The 11183-nt window shown below is 42.0% G+C and overlaps 1 pseudogene; it reads right to left on the reverse strand.

Moving 5' to 3' along the window:
- Nucleotides 1–8161: 8161 nt before the first annotated feature.
- On the reverse strand, nucleotides 8162–8996 carry LOC123472621 (annotated as a pseudogene).
- Nucleotides 8997–11183: the final 2187 nt, after the last annotated feature.

Below are 11183 nucleotides of genomic sequence, written 5' to 3' on the forward strand. Positions count from 1 at the left end.
CAGTAACTGTGTAATGGTTAGCACTTCAGACTCTATCTCGACAATCTGAGTTCAAATCTCAGTTAGAACCTTTATTATCGTACCGTGGTATTTCTTGTTTTACATGCAGCATTTAGAAACCAACCAGCTCTTACAGAGATTGACTGTTAGTGGAAAAAATTTAGTTACTTTACCTAACACTGCCCCGAGTGAGGTTCGAACTCACGACCTCGAGATTATGAGACTCGCGCGCTGCCTACTGCGCTATCGAGGCATGTATGTATATTCAACACATTCGATCGAGAAACAATCCTATGATACCGTAAACTCTTTACTACCTAAATGAATAAACAACTTAATTTGTTAGCACGCGCAACTAAAATCTGGTGATCTGTACCAAGAGTAGAAACTCCCATAGTTCATGTGAAAGAAATAAATGAATAATATGCTTTCAGTATTTGATGTCCAATTATTTTGTTAACACGGCTTAAACTCTGTGCGTTTTCCTTGAACGAAACCTGTTAGGTAGGTGGTGTTCTGCCGTGTTAGGCCATCTTGTGAAGGACACCAAGGAAACCAAGCCACTAGCGCACTTGACCTTCAGCGTGTTAGGCCGACGTGATAACCACTACACTATGGGAACTGAATTATACGAATTGATTGAAACCAAGTTTCAATTAAGACCACATTAAGAATTCCCACGTGGGGCTCGAACCCACGACCCTGAGGTTAAGAGTCTCATGCTCTACCGACTGAGCTAGCCAGGCACAAGTTAATGGTTAACGCAAACAGAAACGATCTCAACAATCCATTGAGTATTTCTTCTGTCAAAGGAACGGTGGAGTCCTAAAGAAAAATAACAACTTAAATAAATTTTTTTTTGTGTGTGATTCATACGTTTGATTTCCAGCAAGACATGAAACAGCTGCCTCCACATATGGAAAGGAGGGTTAGACCATGTCAAGTGCGCTATGTCACATTGTGAATTTTCCATATGGTCCCGCACAAGGCTTATAACTAGCTGATTACCACCAGAAGGCTCCCGAAAATGAAGTACACATGTTGTTTTTAGAGTAGTTTTGTTGTTTTGACGATTCAAAATTCCTTTAATTTGCTATTTTACGCGTCCCAAGTTTACTCATCATCAATGAAAGGAGTGCAAAGTAGCATAACTAATAAAGATAACCATAATCTGTTTAACTGTAGAGTTATCATGGTTGTACACCACTGATGACTAGGCAACGATGTATACGGAAAAGATACAGATGATTCTTAACCTATCATAAGGAGTCTCTAAGGATAAAAAAGAATATGTAAAAACTCCTATGCTACGCCCCTGGGTGGGATCGAACCACCAGCCTTCCGGTTTGTTTTTTTTATATTTAAACGATTTATTGTCACAGGTAAGATTTAAAGTGTTTTACAGATACGTTGGGGCATTTGTGGCATTTGTGACATAAGTTGCATGTTGTGGCAAAGGAGGAAAATTACAGCGAATTAATTACATTTCGAGGCGGAATTGAAGGAGGACAAATGATTTTGGTGGAGATGAAGATTTACAATATGACATCTGGAGGGATGGGGGGGGTTCAAGAGATAATAATTATGATGGGAGAAACTTGTTGTATGAAGGAAAGAAGGTATCTGTGGAGAAAGTTTTGTAGGAATATTTAGGGTTTAGAAGGTGACGTCTGTGGAGAGTTTTTTGAATGAAGGAAGCGTGACCAGAGAGACTGTATTTCGTTTATTGCTGGGGTGAAGTTTTGGATGCAGTCCAGACGGTGATTATGTAGGATTGGATGAGGGCCAGTATTTTCTTTTTATTGGGCCCATTTCCAACGTCTCCTTTGATTGCTGATTTCAATGGTTTTAGACATCCGAGTTTTGTCAATTGAATACGGAGCCATAAACTGATGTCAACTTTCTCTTTACAAAGTAACATTAGATGGTCGTCAGTTTCTTGGCCAGCATTGCATAGAGGGCATTGGTCGTTGTTTGAAAGATTGAGACTATTGAGACGCATTTTGGTGGGAAGCTGGTTATGGTTAAAATCCCAGACCACTTCGGCGTTTTTCCCTTTGATTTTGGCCACCCAACGCCAGATGGAAGCCCAGTCAAGGTCCGGTTTCGCAATCTCTGTTCTCCTGGTTGCCCTATGTTAGCGATCAGGTGATTGTAGGTGGCGCGGTGATTCGATACAGTTGACGATGTGAAGATGCCAGCTTTAAGTAGATCGGTGATGGTTGAAAGTGAGGTAGTGAAGTATGGATGCGATGAATGTGTTGCATTAAACCTAGGCTGGGTGATTTGTGGAAGGAGGTTCTTGAGATGTGGCCCCAACCAATAAACAGTTGCAGTTCTCTCAATAGCCTCGGGGTGGATTAAAGATTAGAAAATTTGCCGAGTGAAAAGGGACAGGAAGAATGGAAAAAGTAAAGTTACACCAAGCCCACCTTGAAGCCGAGGGGCGGATCAAAACATTTAGGGGTGGGTGCTCTCTTCGTTGTGCCCAAAGGAATTTGTTGCATTTTTGTTGGAGGAGAAGGGCTTGGGTTTTGTTGCAGGGAAGTACGTGGGCTATATGAACAAGTTGTGACAAAACATGTTGTTTAATGAAAAGGATGCGACCATAAAAAGTGAAATGACGGTGTGTGTTTTTGATGAGAATATTTTGGATGATGTTGAGCTGTCTTTGCCAATTGTCTTTAACTGTTTTTTTTGTTTCGGAAGAAAAAGTAATTCCGAGAACTTTTAATTCATCTACTTGAGTTATCCAATCATATGGCCATTTATTTTTAGGATATGATTGTTTTAAATTGCCTCTATGGGGAATCGAACTCTTTTTTTTTTTTTTTGTAAAATTCTCTTTTATTATCTTTTGTTATCAGCTAATTGGTGCATTAAAACAAACGAAGCAAAAAAAAACAATTTGGTCGTCGGATGCAGACTTTAGCAAAGGGATGTAGACGAAAATGTGGCAATGTTGGGGACTATAATAATAAACAAAACAAAAACAAAAACAAACAAATGCAATGTGTGTTGAGGTGGGATAATACCGTAAAATAAAACAAAACAAAAGTAAACAAAGCAGAAGACTTGGTAACAGAAAATATTAACAAAAATATACAAAGGCCATTGATGTTGGGAAAAGGAAATACAAAATAAACAAAAATAAACAAAATATACTAAAATTTATGGTAAAGATTAGGTAGGACATAGGGATCTAGGTTGACGAAGGGCTTTCCATAGGCTCTCTACTTTTTCTTGACGTGGGATGCGAAGGTGACTTCTTTCCTTCCAGGTGATGAAGAGGTAAGCAGCCAGAAGAGTGAAAGAAAACTGGAGATTTCCTATTGGTCCAAAATAGCCACGTATCAAATCTTCCTTTGACGAACTGCAGCCCATCTGACGCATAGTTCCTTCCAACCAGCTCCAAACGATGAGGCGTTCAGGACACTGGTACATCAGATGCTCATCGGTTTCGGGGTCTTCATTGCAGAATGGGCATGTTGCATCCTTTGTGGGGTCCAACCGATGGCATCTGGTCCTGGTAGGGAGAAGTTGCTGGTTGAACAGGAACATGGTCTCTCTGATGTTAGTTGAAAGGGCTGCAGTCTCCTTCCAGATACGTGGCCAATCCAGATTAGGCCTCAGGATCTCCAGCTTTCCCATTGTCGTTTCCTCCAGGATCCAATGGTTGTAGGTTTTTCGATGAACCATTGGATTCCCCTGCACCAGAATGGAAGATGCGAAAAGTTGCTTGATTTGATGCAGGGGTTCCTGAAGGTAATAGGGTCTCTTCATGACTGCTACAGGTGTGGTGTTGTCCTTGTAGAGTGGCAATAAGGTTCGGAGAGGAAAGGACATCCAATAACGAAGTAGAGAGCTTTCTGGACTGCTGGGCCCTGTCAGGACTTTGTACAAGGGGCAGAGGAAAAGGGAACGGTAAAAGAGGTGTGTGTTGACCATTCCCAGTCCCCCCTCTTTGACAGTACGGAAAATTACGGTTTTTTTCGGCCTTTCTACTTTCCCCATCCATAGAAATTTCATGACAGCCTTCGAAATCTGGTCAGCCATTTTTTTATTACAAGGTAATACCTGTGCAAAGTACACAGTTCCGGAGAGAACCTTCGACTTAAGGAACATTACCCTCTGGTAAATATTAAACCGTCGACTGGCATTCTCTCGCAGAATACCATTTAAAGAGCTAAATGCATCATTCCAAACCCTACTAGCTGTCTCTACTATGGAATGGGAAAATTTAATTCCTAACAGGGACAATTTGGGCGCTGACACAAGCCACTCAAGAGGCCAAATTGATCTAGAGCTCCAAGTCCCGAGTCCCAGGGCTTTTGTTTTCTCCTTATTCATCCTTGCCTTTGTCCACTGACAGAACATATCAAGGATTTGTCCTGCCCTGGAAAAATCTTCGTCACAAGAAACGAAAATGGTGACGTCATCAACAAAGGCTCTGACAGTGAGTTTTTCATTAAACAATGATATACCCTTGAGAACTCGAGATAAACGCACAAGCAAAGGCTCAATGTATAGAACAAAGAGATGGACAGATAGGGGGCATCCCTGGCGAATCGACTGAATATCACTAATCACCCCAGCCACCTCCGATCCGTTGAGGATTGACATTCCTGTTACAGAATACATAGTCTGTAACCAACGGACGAAAGTGGTGGGGTAACCCATAACATCCAGAATCCTCCAGAGGACTTCCCTGTTAACCAGGTCGTAGGCCTTTTCAAAGTCAACTCCAACAATGGCAGCGCCCATACCCCGAATCGAAAAGTTGGAAGAGTCATGACATCCCCGGTCATCAACGAATTGAATGACATCTCTATAAAGACTTAAGTTATCAAAAATCAATCTACCAGGTACCCCACCTTTTTGATGAGGCCCTATGGTAGATGACAGTGTCTGCCTCAATCGTCTCGCTAAGACAGATGCCATGACTTTGTAGTCACAATTCAAAAGAGAAATTGGCCGAAAATTAGAAATTCCACAAAAGTCCTGAAGACTTGGGAATTAGCCTGATCGCCGCTTGGCCCTGCGAAGACGCCAGAGATTCCCTTTCTAGGATATGATTAAACATATCCAAGAAATGGGGGGCGATCACGTCCCAAAATTCTACGTAAAACTCGTAAGGAATGCCATCGGTGCCAGGAGACTTGTTTGACTTCATTGCTATTAGAGCAGCTCTAATCTCAAGAAGCGAAATCGGTGCCGTTAGGTTTGGGGTTGGCTTAAAGCAATCTCTTACTCCCTAAGGAACTCAGTCTCTGCCAGTGTGTCAGGAGGAGGTTGATTTTAAAAAATTTTTGTAAAATGTGAAACAATCTCTGCTGAAATGTCCTCTTTGGTCGATAAGCAAGTGCCATTAGAGGCAATAATTTTATCAATGCGACACTTACGGTAGTTAATTCTGGCTATATTTACATGAAAAATACTTGCTTCTTCTACCTCTGGGCCCTCGAAGCAGCGGGAACGAATCCCATACCCTTTAAGTGTGCTCTCCTCCCAAGACTTCGAGAATTTCCTCAATTGGTGAAAGGCAACCCAATCAAAGGTGTCTGCTTCGGCCAACTCCTGAATGCAAGACTGATAGAAAACTTAGTTTCTCTTATCAGTCTTGCTCTTTGCCTAGAATAATCTACCGAAATGCGCTTGATACCTGGTTTCAGGACACTCTCCCACCAATTTGCTACATTGCTTTCCCTAAGAGGATGATTAGCAGATTCCTGAATGAAATTAGTTACATATTTCTGATAACCTTCTTCTGACAATATCAAAGTATTTAGTTTCCACAACCCGGCAGAGGATCTGCTACGATTCGGGAGATCGAGATTGCAAGTAAGTGTTGTTTGAACTGACTGATGGTCACTAATCGATAAAGACTGCAAAGAAATATTTAAAAATTTATCTGCAAAAGATCGACTAGCATAAATCCTATCAAGCCTAGAAGAACCCGAATGGTAATGGAAAGTGTGACCTGGTTCACTATGATTTAGCTTTTTCCAGATGTCTACCAGATCGAGACCAGTAACCATCTCCTTTAAAGCATAGCTAACGACACTAATGGGGATAGGGAGAGACTGGGTATTTGCCCTATCTTGGATGTCGTCAACGCAGTAAAATCGCCCATCAACACGAAGGGCAGTCGAGTGGTAACTGAGTAGGCAGGAACGGTTTATCGAAGAAAAGTGTTTCTCTCGTTCTTAGCCTGTTTACCTGACGGGGCATAAATATTAATAAACGTAAAACATTTTACGTCGATAGAGAATATTTTAATCGAGAATATTCCAGACCATGCTTAATGAGAATGGCTGTTCCGTTTTTGTTGGGACCGACATTTGCTAGCAAGTGGTAACAGCTTTCAATAATTGGACAAGAATGAAAGGCTACCTCTTGAAGTCCAACGATATCTAGATTACCGTCCCTGCAGAAATTAAAAAGAATTTGACGTCGCTCGACTGACCTAATACCTCCAATGTTGATAGAAGCGATTTTTAGTCTTGAAGTCATTTGTTAGGTTTTTATGAGTCGGTGAATGCCTGAGGAAGGTTTAGAATTCTGGGCCGTCAAAGTAGGTTTGAAGCGTTTGTTTCGTGGTACCGTGGGAATTCTCAGGGGGTCCTTTGTTTTGTCAGGTCCCATGGTCTCAATTTCCCCCATGTCGGGTTCCATCGATTCCATTATAATTGTCATTGGTTCTTTGTCTTGTGTCTCTGTGTCAGGGGCTGTCATTTGGGATTTCATAATTGGTTTCGAAGGGTTGTCTTCAGAAGGTACAGTCAAGGAACTGGTAAGAGTGCTACATTCCATGGTTTCAGTTTCCAAATTTTGAGTCCCTCCTGAGGGTGAATCTTGCAATTCACCTCCAAAGGTACCTTGGAAACCATGGAATGTTTAGCTAAGGGAATTACTACGGGATTCTGTTTAATGGTCTCTGTCTTTTTAGTCATTTTGGGAACAGGTTTTTGGACAATGGTGGGTTCCTGGTTTCGTTTTAATGTCGGGCAGTTGTAGCTAAAGTGGGTCTCATCGTCACAAAGTCTGCAAGTAGGCTTTTGTCCGTCATACTTTACCATGGCACGATAACTCCCAATTGTAATGTATGACGGAATGTTTTTCGTCACCGTCATTCGTACGATCATCCAAGTGGCAAGGACAGGGTATAAAACTTCATCCTCTGACACCCGATAGCGTTCCCACCGAGCTTCAATTACATTCCCAAAGTTCTTTAGACGTGTCTGAACTACTCCCAAGTCTAGATTCTGTGGAATCCCTGCAATTCGAAAAAATTTCTCTTGGATATTGCTATCCCTTATGACTACGCCAACTTCTTTCCCCTCCAATTCGGTCCTGACGATACCACTGTGTTGGGACAAAAAACTTGAGGTGTATGCCTCTGATGTAAACGTAATTCTAGCGACCTGGTTTCTCGTATCTAGCACAGCAACTAGGCCTAAGAGATCCTGTGGCTCAACCTTCAAACTACGCACGAAACCATGAACTGTACGCATACTCAATCTCGGGAATTGAACCCCAAAATTAATATCTACACTATTGAGCCACTTGGCAGCCATTGTCCCCTAGACAATGTAAACAAACTGCCAAAAGGGGGGAGGGGAAGGTCCCCACACACGTAAACAAACACACAAATCAAACAATTTGGGGCCTGGCTGAATACTCCCATCAGAAAAGGAAATGTCTTCCCCAGGGTTTGAAACCGAACACAGCTCGGTTGCATCCATCTCTTCTTCCACATCGTTATCCATCTGATCTATCATGGATGGAATAGATGGTACTCCAGGTGCAATTGTATCGAGTGGCACATCGTCCCCCCGAAAGGGTGGGAAAAGAATTGGTTTCCACACCCGGTATCGAAACTAAAACCTCTCGAGTCGGAGATCCGAGTTCATCCAAACGAGCTACACCGGTTTCTATTTCCTCGGCTTCCTCGACGAGGGAATGGGAAGAGGCAGTACGACTCCTTTTTTTTTATTGTTTTTGTTGGTCGCGGAATTCCCTCGTCTCTTTCATTTTCTTTTACCTTACCGAATAAGACGCCACAGACGAATCCACACAGCTAGTGTCTTCAGCGTCAGAATCGGTGTCAGAAAGAGACTCAGCTTCATCGGGTTTCGAAATTGGATCCTCCGGAGCTTTATCAAAAACGACTACAGTCGACATCGTTGACCTCTGGGCTAACTCGGGAAATGAATCAGCGTCAACAGTTGGAGCAATTGGCATTTTCCCGCCACCAGTCGGCCCTGTCTCCTGGGGCTTCCTAACAATTTTAACTGTCCCACGATTTGTTAGTACACTATCATAGCTACGTGTTCCCATTGAGCCTTTTAAAATGGTCCTGGGGTGGTTAAACTACGGGGTTGCTTGGGGCAATTAGCTAAGACATGGGTGGGAGAATCACACATGCGGCATGTGTGCATTTGTCCTGCATAAGACACCATTAGTGGATCCTGGTACCTTCCAAAGGTTATAAAAGATGGGATGCCCTTGTGGATCTCCATATCCACATTGACAACTCCAGTCTTTATCCCGTTCCACCTTGGAAGCGACCTATCCTGATACGTGTCCCAAAACACCCGAGAAATCACTCCAAACTCGCGCAATCTCTTGTTTAGCAGGCTAAGGTCATCATCGAATTTGAAATGTTGAATTCTAACGCGTACGAGGTTAACTGACCTATCTCTAACTCTAATTCGGACCTCCTTGCCACTAATGACTACAGATTCTTTTGCACTAAATTTATTCAAGAATTCAATATGGTCTTTGACGGTCTTGAACCCAATTCGGAAAACGCAAAAGGCTCGCCCTGGTAGGCGAGAAACAGCATCAATGATGCTGTCAGATTCATTACTATCATGCTCGAAACATTCGTAGAATTCATGCCTGGTCACTTCAGTATTACCAAAAGAGATTTCGGCAGTACGTGGCCAGACGTCTGGGGATTCCGTTCCCATTTTACCCACAACAAAGGGGCAAAGAGGAAAGAAAAAGGCAAAAAAGAAAAAAAAAGGGCAAATACCAAAATGGCGCCTTAACAAACAAACAAGGGAAACAAACGAATTACAAGATACAATACAACCAGAAGAGAGAGAGAGAAAAAAAAAAGGAACAATATAGTTTTTTTTTTACTCACCGCAAGATGTCACTCTTGGGAGATCAGTTAGACACGTCTGTTAACAGCCGAACGCGCTAGCCAATTGCGCCACAAAGGCATCTGAATTAACTGGGGGAGACGGAAACTTTGTGCTTCTTTACGACTGAGAGAAACGTAATGTGTTCATTCTCCAACCCTTTTGGTAATCCCAGAAACAACAATTGGGCACCATTTATCTAGTTTATGCTGCTACTGTCAGTGACAGGATACAAATGTTTAGTAAATAAAACCGGAAACAGACGGCTTCTTCCAGACGTCAGATGGCGCTGATGTTTTTAAATATTTTTTCCCTTCGGTACCACCATCAAGTTTACCAGGAGTAGAAATGGAAGTACTCTTCTCACGGAAGAAATTGAGCTACACTCGTTCTGCTCCAGAGATGGCGTCGCGGCTGGTAAGTTCCAAACTAACAAATATTTTAGGTTTTATCGAATCAAATAATTTACATTTTATTCGTATCACTGAGACGAATCCAATGCTCATTTGGGAAATATTCGTTTACAATTCATCGTTGGAGAAATTTAGGGTAAAAGTTTGTATCACGTGATCTACCTTATGGACACGTGTGATAAAGAGGAAGGGCTAGTTCGGAAACGTTTACTTTCATTACCTTAACCCTTGAATCTTTGCTTTCTTTCTCTCATTCCCTCTCTTCAGAAATTCCAATTAACCAGCCGCAAACGCCATCTCTGGAGCTTAACACGCGTAGCTCAACTGATTCTGCAGCCGTTACTACTCCCGATATACATCATGGTCTAACCCACCTCCTTTCCATATGTGGAGGCAGCTGTTTCATGTCTTGCTGGAAATCAAACGTATGAATCACACACAAAAAAAATTTATTTAAGTTGTTATTTTTCTTTAGGACTCCACCGTTCCTTTGACAGAAGAAATACTCAATGGATTGTTGGGATCGTTTCTGTTTGCGTTAACCATTAACATGTGCCTGGCTAGCTCAGTCGGTAGAGCATGAGACTCTTAATCTCAGGGTCGTGGGTTCGAGCCCCACGTTGGGTGTTTAATTCCATGTGGTGTTAATCGAAACTTGGTTTCAATCAATGCGTATAGTTCAGTTCCCATAGTGTAGTGGATATCACGTCGGCCTAACACGCTGAAGGTCCTCAGTTCGATCCTGGGTGGGAACAAGACATAATTGGCATCCAGTTCTGATGTGGTTATTTATATTGTTAACTTAGATTCGGTTGTAAAACCCTTTTATAAAAAGGATCCTATTGTAAAATTCGTGTTCTCATATTGTAGCGGTTATCACGTCGGCCTCACACGCTGAAGGTGCTCAGTTTGATCCTGGGTGAGAACAGTCGGTTTTTGAAGTTTATCAATTTCACTGCAATCTGCGTGTCTGAGTAGTAACCAAAGGGCACGCCAAGTGGGGAGTCGGGTGAATTTTCCATATGGTCCCGCACAAGGCTTTATAACTAGCTGATTACCACCAGAAGCTCCCGAAAATGAAGTACACATGTTGTTTTTAGAGTAGTTTTGTTGTTTTGACGATTCAAAATTCCTTTAATTTGCTATTTTACGCGTCCCAAGTTTACTCATCATCAATGAAAGGAGTGCAAAGTAGCATAACTAATAAAGATAACCATAATCTGTTTAACTGTAGAGTTATCATGGTTGTACACCACTGATGACTAGGCAACGATGTATACGGAAAAGATACAGATGATTCTTAACCTATCATAAGGAGTCTCTAAGGATAAAAAAGAATATGTAAAAACTCCTATGCTACGCCCCTGGGTGGGATCGAACCACCAGCCTTCCGGTTTTTTTTTTTAAATATTTAAACGATTTATTGTCACAGGTAAGATTTAAATTGTTTTACAGATACGTTGGGGCATTTGTGGCATTTGTGACATAAGTTGCATGTTGTGGCAAAGGAGGAAAATTACAGCGAATTAATTACATTTCGAGGCGGAATTGAAGGAGGACAAATGATTTTGGTGGAGATGAAGATTTACAATATGACATCTGGAGGGATGGGGGGGGT

Source organism: Daphnia magna, linkage group LG5 (assembly GCF_020631705.1).
Source record: "Daphnia magna isolate NIES linkage group LG5, ASM2063170v1.1, whole genome shotgun sequence".
In the NCBI taxonomy this organism is placed as follows: Eukaryota; Metazoa; Arthropoda; class Branchiopoda; order Diplostraca; family Daphniidae; genus Daphnia; species Daphnia magna.